Raw genomic sequence first — 9,500 nt, 5'->3', positions numbered from 1 at the left:
AGGCCTGCAGGAGGGTGTAGTTTACTGAGAAACCATCTCTTCATGCTGGACAAGGAGACACAACTATGATTTTGACTCGCTTGACCCATGGTGATCTGAAAGCTATGTGGCTTTACTATTAATTGGGCAGTGTAGAGAAACCACAAATGCCACGTTTTGAAATGAAACGGAGAAGAAATTTTAAGCATAGCAGTCCTGTCCAAGAGCTACTTACTGTAAACAAATCTTACATAGTATAGCACAGAAAGTATCGTACCCCCACCCAAAAAAATGTATTCATCTGTTAAAGGGACTGTTTGAACAGCAAAATTAACCATCAGTCATCAGATACTGTCTTTGAATGTGTTTAGATGACAAAAAGTAATTTCACTGCAGGTTAAATAGCAGAAGCAGAGCATGTGCCTCATTATAGCATCTGAAATTGGACAGGACTACAATTCCTTTATTATCTGTTGCTTGGTGGTAATTGTAACTATTGCCTCTCACCAGGCATTTCTATAGGCCTTATAATTATCTCACTGTTTATCTCGCTCTGCTTGAAGGCTCCTGCAAAAGGAGTGTTTTCTTCCACCACCCCCCCACCTCGCTCTCTTCTTCTCAACACAAAGCACAAAAAAAGATCCAAAATGTGTAATTACAGTCCGTCTCTGTGCCTGGAGGGCTCCGGGTGAGACCCAGGAAGAGCTTGGTGTCGCTCAGCAGGCTGTCAGGATCTCAGACAGCTTGACAGACTCAGAGGGAGGCTCTCTCCCACACATCCCCATGAGGATCATCGCTTAAGAAAAGAGAAATGATTTCACCATTGCTTCGCAGGCCTGGAGCTGTTAGGACCAACACTGGCAGTGAGGGCACGATCTCTTGGTTTCTGCTTCCCATTCACTTGCTTTGCAAAATGCACTGAGCATCTCCTTTAGAATAAATAAAGCAGGTTTTCCATTTTTCTGGTGAAACCGAGTTAAACAGCTCTCTTTTTCAACTTTGTTAATGTATCAATTCACATTTCATATAATACAGCTACTTAATTAATTATATACCCATACGTTCATAAAAATATATCCTCATAAGATCACACTGTCACAGTACAGCAAAACATTTTTCATTTTACTATACAGAAAAGTAAATTAAACAACATACATTACTTTGAATTAGTATAATAATTGATTTAGCCCACAAGATTATTTTTTGGGTTGTTATGGATTCATCTTCCAAAACAATGGATGTCTATGGAAACATCAAGCTGCCAGTGGCAATTTCCAGCAGTTAATTATTGTACAATAATTTCATTTTACTGGTGCAACCTTACAAAATATAAAAACAGACATCCAAAAGCAGGGAAATTTTTGTAGAATGTTTCCAATAGAAAACAAAGTGGTCTTTATCAACAACTTTATCAAAACCCATTTGTTAAAATAACATCATGGGAATTCATGTCTCAAGTCTTTCATTGATGTCAAGCCTCAAATGATCACATTGTTTTTGAGAAAAAAAATATGCTTAACTCTGTGTGCTACACGCTTAAATAAGAATTAATTTTTCTTTTACAGTTTCTGTGCAGGGAAAATGAAGAGCTGAGTTTTTTTTATAAATACTTATTTACAGTACATGGGTCAATTTATTTTCTTTTTTGAGTCAACATGTTGTAGATTACAATGCAGCACGTATTTTCTCCTGCTTATTTCTGTTATCTGTTGTTTTGTATTGTGAATCTGCACGGATCATTCTCTTCTAATTCTATGTCTAAGCACTTGAAGAGAAAAGACAGCAAAATGTACTTGGATCACTGACATCTCTGTAAATTTATTTAACAATTGATTCATTGGAGAGCTCTTACATTGTTGTTGAAACTTTTTTTTTCATTTTAGACTGTATAATGATGTGAATGATTCAAAGTGTTATTAGTTCTTTGTTATGATATGGTATGTGTGACACTGTACATAATTGAAGTACTTTTGTCAATGATGCATACACTTACTGACAGCCAGAGAGAAATATTTAGAAAGTGTGTGGCACAACACTAGTGTGTACTGAGAAAGACAATGTAGTCACACTGGGTAGACTGTGATATACTACAGGTGACTCAGCTACTTTTAAAAATGTAAGTAACAGAAAACTGGGATGAGAGGATATAAGGGAATTATGCCGAACATGTCATTCATAATTTCCTTATCTCAATATGCCATAGAGAAAAAAATCTAGAACTTTTGGTGAGGTCTGTTACAAGCAGGAATACATCCTCAAAATAAAGCAATCTATCTTTTCAAGGGCTTGTGAATCTGCAATTTTTCATTCCAATACAATGCTTTGGCTGTCTTAAATCAGACCAATTGGACAGCTTCCCCCATGTGCACGTGAGGGCTCCAGGACTTACATTATCCACCCCTGACAGGTGTCCTTAAATGCTGAGGTAAATGGATTCAGCAATGACCTAGATTGCATCTCTAGAATAGGAGCTACACAGATCTTCACTGACACTATTTCTACAAAGGTATATTGCCAAAGTTGTACAGGTAGCATATTTTCAGTTTGTGAGAACAAGTTTGTGTTTGTGTTTGTGAATCACTGAGCTATGCTCATAAAGTATTATCAAGTTCAGTGCTCGAATTGAGGGGGACACAGGGTTCCGTTAATTAAAAGCAGCACAAAAAATCATTGTACTTGTCACAGGAGTGGTCCTTTTTCAGTTCCCCTTTTCAAAAGTTTTGTCATGATACCAATCTCTTTTGAAAATAAGATGGTGAAGGTATGTTTGCTAGATCACTGGGGGTCAATGATAATTTCATACAGACCCTGGGAAACCCCCAGATTGGCAATAATATGTGGGAACCCCACATGCTCCAGACAAACCTGAGTATCGGTCCCCTAGAACATTCAAGTGAAAGACTGTCTTGGAAAAATCAGGATAACCTGTTAACTCCAGAAGGCTTAATTAAAGACTCAGTTATTAGATATCGTGTGTCTTGAGTGTTTCTTTTTTTTTACTTAACTGCTTGCTGGTTTGCTACCCAGAGACTTTCATTCATATTGTCAAAGGTGAATCTCGCCTCCCTATAAGGTCTGCAGAATCTGGTTCAGTGTGGTGTCGTACCTTCTTTTTTTCTAAAGAAAAATATACAGTAAGCTGCATATTTGCTTGGCAAAGAAATGGGTAAAATTTCATTTATATTTTTTCCCAGACATTGATTAACACTTCAGTCAGCAACAGTATTGATAGAGGTATTAAACCTTAATGAAAGTCCAAATTTTTCAAATATATGCACAGATCCACCTACAAATATAAAGTTCACAAGTATAATTTATTCAGGTGTGAAATACAAAAACACTGAAGAACACTTTAGACTTTTGCTGCAGGTCGAATTACTGCACATCCTACTAAATGATTAGTCTTATCTTATTAAATGATTTCATAATACCTTTTGATTAGCATGAAAGAAACCATTTCCACAAATCTCACCAAACTGAATTCAATATTTTTTGTAGATGTTCTTGTTAATGACACGACTATGGTGGAATGAAATGTTCATTTAAGGAAAACATTATTTCTCTTTTCGCCACAATGAATCAGAGGTGTTAAAAAAGTAACAGCTCCAGGGACAAATATCACTGCTCAACAACAAGAATGGGTCTTTGAACAGCAGGGAGAGACTTTTGAAATGCTTCCTCATGTCCTGCAGTTAAAAACCATCTTGCGAGGATGTTGTGGGTGTTCATTAACGAGCGGTTTATTTATTACGAACACACAAAATAGAGCTGCAGGGCTAACAGCGTTTTTGCTGCCAAGCTTAAAGCAGGAAGTGGAGAGACAAGGATGAGACAGACCTGGGCTTGGTTGCCATGACAACTCCAACCCAGGGTCCAGTTGTAAGGCTCCAGCCTGAATGTGCCTGTTGGCGCAGTCCCACTGTGCAGCACAGGGGAGCAACATGACTCCTCACACTGATTCTCAATGAGTGTCTTCTTCTGGGTAGCTCTAAAATACTATGTCTTTTATTTAGGTAAATAAAGCTTGCTCAGCTTGTGGATGGCCCTAATTACTTTCCGAACATTGCATAAAGGTTTCCAACTTTCTCCTCTTGCGTCAATAAACCATTTCCTTGTTATGGAACAAGTAAAGGTTTATTCCATGCTGAAAAGAGAAGAAAGGAAACACAACGTTTCTTCGGCGTTCCACAGCTGAAACGTTGCATTTCTTTTCTGCATGGAATAAACCTTTACTTGTTTCTTTGCAGCCTATGCATGTCTTAACTTCAAGGCCGACTCAGTGTTTTTTTCTGAAACTGAATGGAAGAGCCCCCCCCATCTTGAGCCGGTTTCACAAGTATCGAAGCTTGGAATGAAGCATGTTAATTTGATTTTCAAAGTTATTAACATCCCTAATAGTTGAATTTACATCTGAAATTAAATCTTTAATTAAGGTCAGACTTAATTATTTATTCAGTGAATTGAATCGGATGCGGATCCTCGAAGCTTATCAAAGGTTGTGAGAGAAATTAGTGACAGAGAAAATTTTGTTGGCTTTGGTCAGATGTTTTTTAAATCCAGGTTTCTTTCGGACATGCGCTGCTTTACCTTTCAACTTCTGCCCTTAAGGAATTTTACTATTGCTCATGAAGGTACGGAATTTCTCACTTTTTGTGAGTCAATGAAGCAGTTTACTGTTTCTGTTTAGTATTCCTAGCTTGCTGGTATTGCATTCTAGACCACAACAATGCAGCAGTAAGCTGTTGTCTGAAAATGGCCACTCATAATGGAAAAAGTGAAAAACAAAACTAAGATTCAAGAAAGATGAAAAGAGAAATGTTCCAGTGAATTTTGATAAGGATGAAAGGGGGCTGGTAGTTATTGTATTATTCACTGATGCATGAGACATTTGGAACAAAGCCTGTTAAATAGTCTTTATGCATATATGCTGTGTTTTATGAAAAACTACAATGCTACTTTAAAACAGCCAAGTCAAGTTTCCCTACACTTGACAGACAGAGGTTTACACTGAAGAGAAGGCATATATCAGATTTTTTTTCCAAAATAAAAGCTGGCAGACTTACAGCTTCCAGAGCTTAATTCAAATGAAGGCTTATGAGAGACTTTCAATATTTTGAAACTTAAAATCTTTATGTCAATGCTTATATCAAAACAGTGTTTTATCAAGTAGAAGTATTTAATGGAGTGGACACTGTGGTGGCTGCATCATAATAGGAAGATTAAGTCTGTAATTTATTTTTTTTTCTGGAATTAACTGTCACCTCAGATCTGTTCCTTTCAGTCACATTCCACAGAGAGATGGGCAGTGGGTAGGAATGCCTTTCAGTCATTGTGATAAAACTACATTACGTACAAAGCTTGTACAGGCTGACCTTATTATGGACCCGGTCTACTTTCCTCTCCATGTGGAAGAAGAATGATGCACAAAATACTCTTTTGACATTTAAAATTCACAGATCTACCCAAGACAATTAAAAAAAAACAGCTCTTACTTAGCTCGATATCTTGCAAGTGCTACACTTGTTGCTGACACAGGACAAAAGATCAAGAGGGTGACGTTGTAGTGTAAGTTCTTATTTTGTCAAAGCAAATGTGTTGATGTTCCAAAAACTAATCCTTAATGAACTTCAGAATTTAATTTCAGCTCACAGGGGAAGTGGGAATTTCCAGTCCTGACACATTAATATTTCCTGGAAGAAATCTGAGCTTTCTGACAGCAGCTCAAGCAACTCAGAGGTATGGTGTGAGGAATTAATGCAGAGAGGGACCTAACCTGTATTTACTTCTCAGAAGTTGTTAACCTTTAGTCAACTGAAGCAAGTCTTCCTGGAGTGATGGATGAGGCAAAGCAACACAGAGAAAATGATTTATGTCTTCAGACTCCCAGACCGATGAATTCACTGCTATATGAAGCAGTCATTTGTATATGGCATTTTTTTAAAAGAAGCCCCTAATGACACACCCAACGATAGCTGAGCCTAAAGAGATTTTAATGAAATCTTTATGTATATGATGTGCCTCCAAAAGTGCTGTTTGACAATTGTAAAACAAAAGTTTTAAAGTAAAGTCTGAAAGTTTGGTTTCTAGTTTAAGTAGAATGCAAATCAACATCATCTTTTTGAATCTGCTGACATTGTATGTGCGATGTAGAACAGACAGGTGTGTTTGTATGTCAGAAATTATACAGAAGTATACTGTATATAACCAAATACATTATTGGTTGACAACTGAATGTGTTGAAGTGTGATGTTGGTATACATACCTTGTCAATAGCAGCATAAACTAAAAGAGTAGATAGTCAATGAGATAAAATATCTAAGAGTAATGATCACTGATCTCATAATTGCAAATTTATATCCAAGTTTATCTTTGTGCTTAAATGGTCTATGTTTAAGCTGTTTGCTAATGCTTTTTTTTCTTTCTTTTTCTGTGCTTCAGTAAAAAGTCAGGGTATCACTGAAGAATAGCAGCCAGATTTGTCTGCAGACATACCGCAACCCAACACTTTTTCCTGCCTATAAATCACAACAAATATATCATAGTTTAAATAAAGATTAAATTTAAAACAAACAAAAAACATTGTAAATATTTAGCTTATTTTTCATCGTGGTTATTAAGAAGCCACTGAAACAAGGAAAAGTATGATAATTGTCTAAACACACAAACAAGTATAGCCCGTGAGTTCATGTCACAAAAAAAAAAAACACAAGAGAACATCCAAATAATAGAAACAAGTCAGTAATTAAAAACAAACAAGGCATATTTAAACATCTCAGACTCTATGGCAAGTTTGCATCACAGATGACTACTGAAGAGTAAGAGGTCAATATTTCAAGGCAGCTGCCTATTCTGTGCAACATGGAGTGAAAGTGGTCAAGGTGGCAGATACGTACTTAACCTAGTGAGACAGTTTACAAACTGTGGAAAGTGCTGTCCTTTAGATTGATCTGAGACACTCTAGAAATGCTCAGTGTGATGAATCACAAAAAGAGTTTTCAACAAAGATGGTAATGGTCATGAAAAAACCATGAAAGTACTTTTGTTTATTTTATTTTTTTTTTTAGAAGTTGTGCTCTTTGCTGTCCGCCTACATTTGTTTTTTCAGGAAACATAATAAACAAAACCGATCAACAGTGATGCCAAAAAAAAACATTCCTGCTTTTCTTACCCACTGGGATTGCTTGGCTACTGTTTAAAATATTGTTTTTTTTTTGCTTTCAACCTAGAACAGCAAACGTTGTTGCTGAATTTCATTAACATGATAGGATGGGTCTGTAGACCATCAGTCCCCAGCTGAGACTGAAATGAATGCAAGACAGTTGAAAGATGTCTGTGACTCCTTCAATAAATTACCCAGCAACCTTTTGGCAAATGACGCCTAATGAAAAGCACTCAGGCAAGACTGGCCGTCATTGGGGCTCTCTGTGGGGCAGCTTGGATAGATATTGATCCCTCCTTCAGCCCTCAGACGTGCTGGTGGATAATTGTCGGAGCTGCCCGAATGAGATGGCAAGCTCCGAGTCCATCAGGTACTGATTGATCGATCGTCCTCACGTGGGCCTCAAACCTTTCTTGACCCTTTCTTTATTCACAAAATTCTCCTTATCCTCCAGTGATTCAGAACTCTACTTAATGGCTGTTTTTTTTAAAGTTACTGTAAAGCTCTAGTCACCCTGAAAAGGAAAAATGGAGACCAAACTGCACTTTAGCTCATTTTAACAACATATAGAAGAGATTTCTCATGCTACAGGTGGAAAACAAAGTACTGTACAAGGCAGTATTTTGAAATCCTGAAGAATAAATCTGTTGCAAAAAAAATAACAAAACTCTACAAACTATCATACACTAAATACAGCCAACTGAGAAAGACAGGGACTTCGACATACTGTATTAAGGGTAAACACATTAAAGCTAATTTTCCACGCAATAAGAAAATATACTGTAAGAATATATGAAAAGTAACAAACAAGAGGAGACCATTTGGCTCATGAACCCTTTTAGTAGCTGGTGCAGTACCTCATTGATCAAAGAATCTCATCTATCGTAGGTAAAGTATCATGTTCAGCAACATAGCTGGGCAGCTTGACCCATACTCACACAAGTATTTGCATTAAGAAGTGTCTCCTGTTCTCAGTCTCAAATGCACTTCCACACAGTTTTAATTTGTGTCCTCTGGTTCATGTTTCACTAAGTAAGTCTTTGTCAATGTTAAATATTTTGTATTTATGTATTTTTTATTTTACACTGAAGATGCTCATCTTAAAAGGCTAAGGGCTTCATGCTTTGAAGATGAATTCTCCATAGTAGCCCTGTCAGCTTCAAGATACAGTATGTGGGCTGAACCCCCATCTCACCAGGTATATGGTATAATATTTGTGCAGATTACTGCCTGACAAGCAGTAGCAAAGGAATGGAGCACACAAGAGAATTCAATCAGCTGCACTCTGTGTTTAATAAAAGAGTCATGAAGCTGGCCAGTGAGACAAACAGTTTACACAAGAAACAAAAAATAAACTCACAGACATAATACACAGGGAACACCGAGGCAAAGGAACCCTGAGAAGGTTAGTCACAGTACACTGCAGTAAATTCCATTTAATCTTTTCTATGTATTGCAGTTTTCCACAGCTCTAGTCCTCTGTCTACAGGTTTAATTGCGGGCAGGCATGAAGTCACTGCTGTTGGAATCAGATACTTTCACAGCTCTGGCCTGAATTGTTCTGATCAGTTAAGCTTGATACTGAGTGAGCAATCATTTTCATTTGAGCTAGACCATTAACTCAGCTGGTGTTTGGTACTTTATGCTTTTTAATAAAGAGGTTACATTGAGGGATTGAGGGTCATGTGAAAGTGTGGGGTCAGGAAAAGAAAGCCAATAAAAGATTAGGTATCGATCAGGATGAGAAACATAACAGTTATAACAGTTGTACTGTATATTTTCCTTTTTGCTTTCCTTTTGTATGATTGACACAAATGTTTAGGATTTTTATTATAAGTGGCATACTGGCAGTGTTAGTGGTGCTTCTGTGTGTTTTATTTTAAAAAATGAATGAAGAGGGCTGAGAGGAGAAAAGAAAACATCATTTTTGAAACTAGCAAGTACAGGCTTTCATTCCATAGAACTCTGAGGTCAGTTCCAAGCATGAATGTTTTGGTCTTTCTTAATTTTTAAGAAAAAATTAAGAAAGTTGCACAGTAGATTAGGGGTAGTGCACTTTTTAAAAACTCCACTTCCTGCCCCCTTTTTGCCCATTTCTAAAATTAACCATGTTTCTTTACAAGACATCAAACGTATAAAACACAACATTAAACTTTTATATTTTATGTGCACGCAACCTTTTTTGTTTAACATTCTCTATCATTACAGTTTGTTTTCATTTCATTTAATATTTACAGTTGCTGGGAGGGTTAGATACAGCAAGGAATTATGAATGGCATTCTGTAGTCTATAGCCATTCATGTCCTGAGAGTAGAGTATGTTTTTTATTGAATCATGAATGGATGTAAACACTAATATGGGG

This window comes from Atractosteus spatula, chromosome 5, assembly GCF_055471065.1.
Source record: "Atractosteus spatula isolate fAtrSpa1 chromosome 5, fAtrSpa1.hap1, whole genome shotgun sequence".
NCBI classification, from domain to species: domain Eukaryota; kingdom Metazoa; phylum Chordata; class Actinopteri; order Semionotiformes; family Lepisosteidae; genus Atractosteus; species Atractosteus spatula.
The sequence above is the reverse complement of the archived record's forward strand: the minus strand, read 5'-3'. Positions refer to the sequence as shown.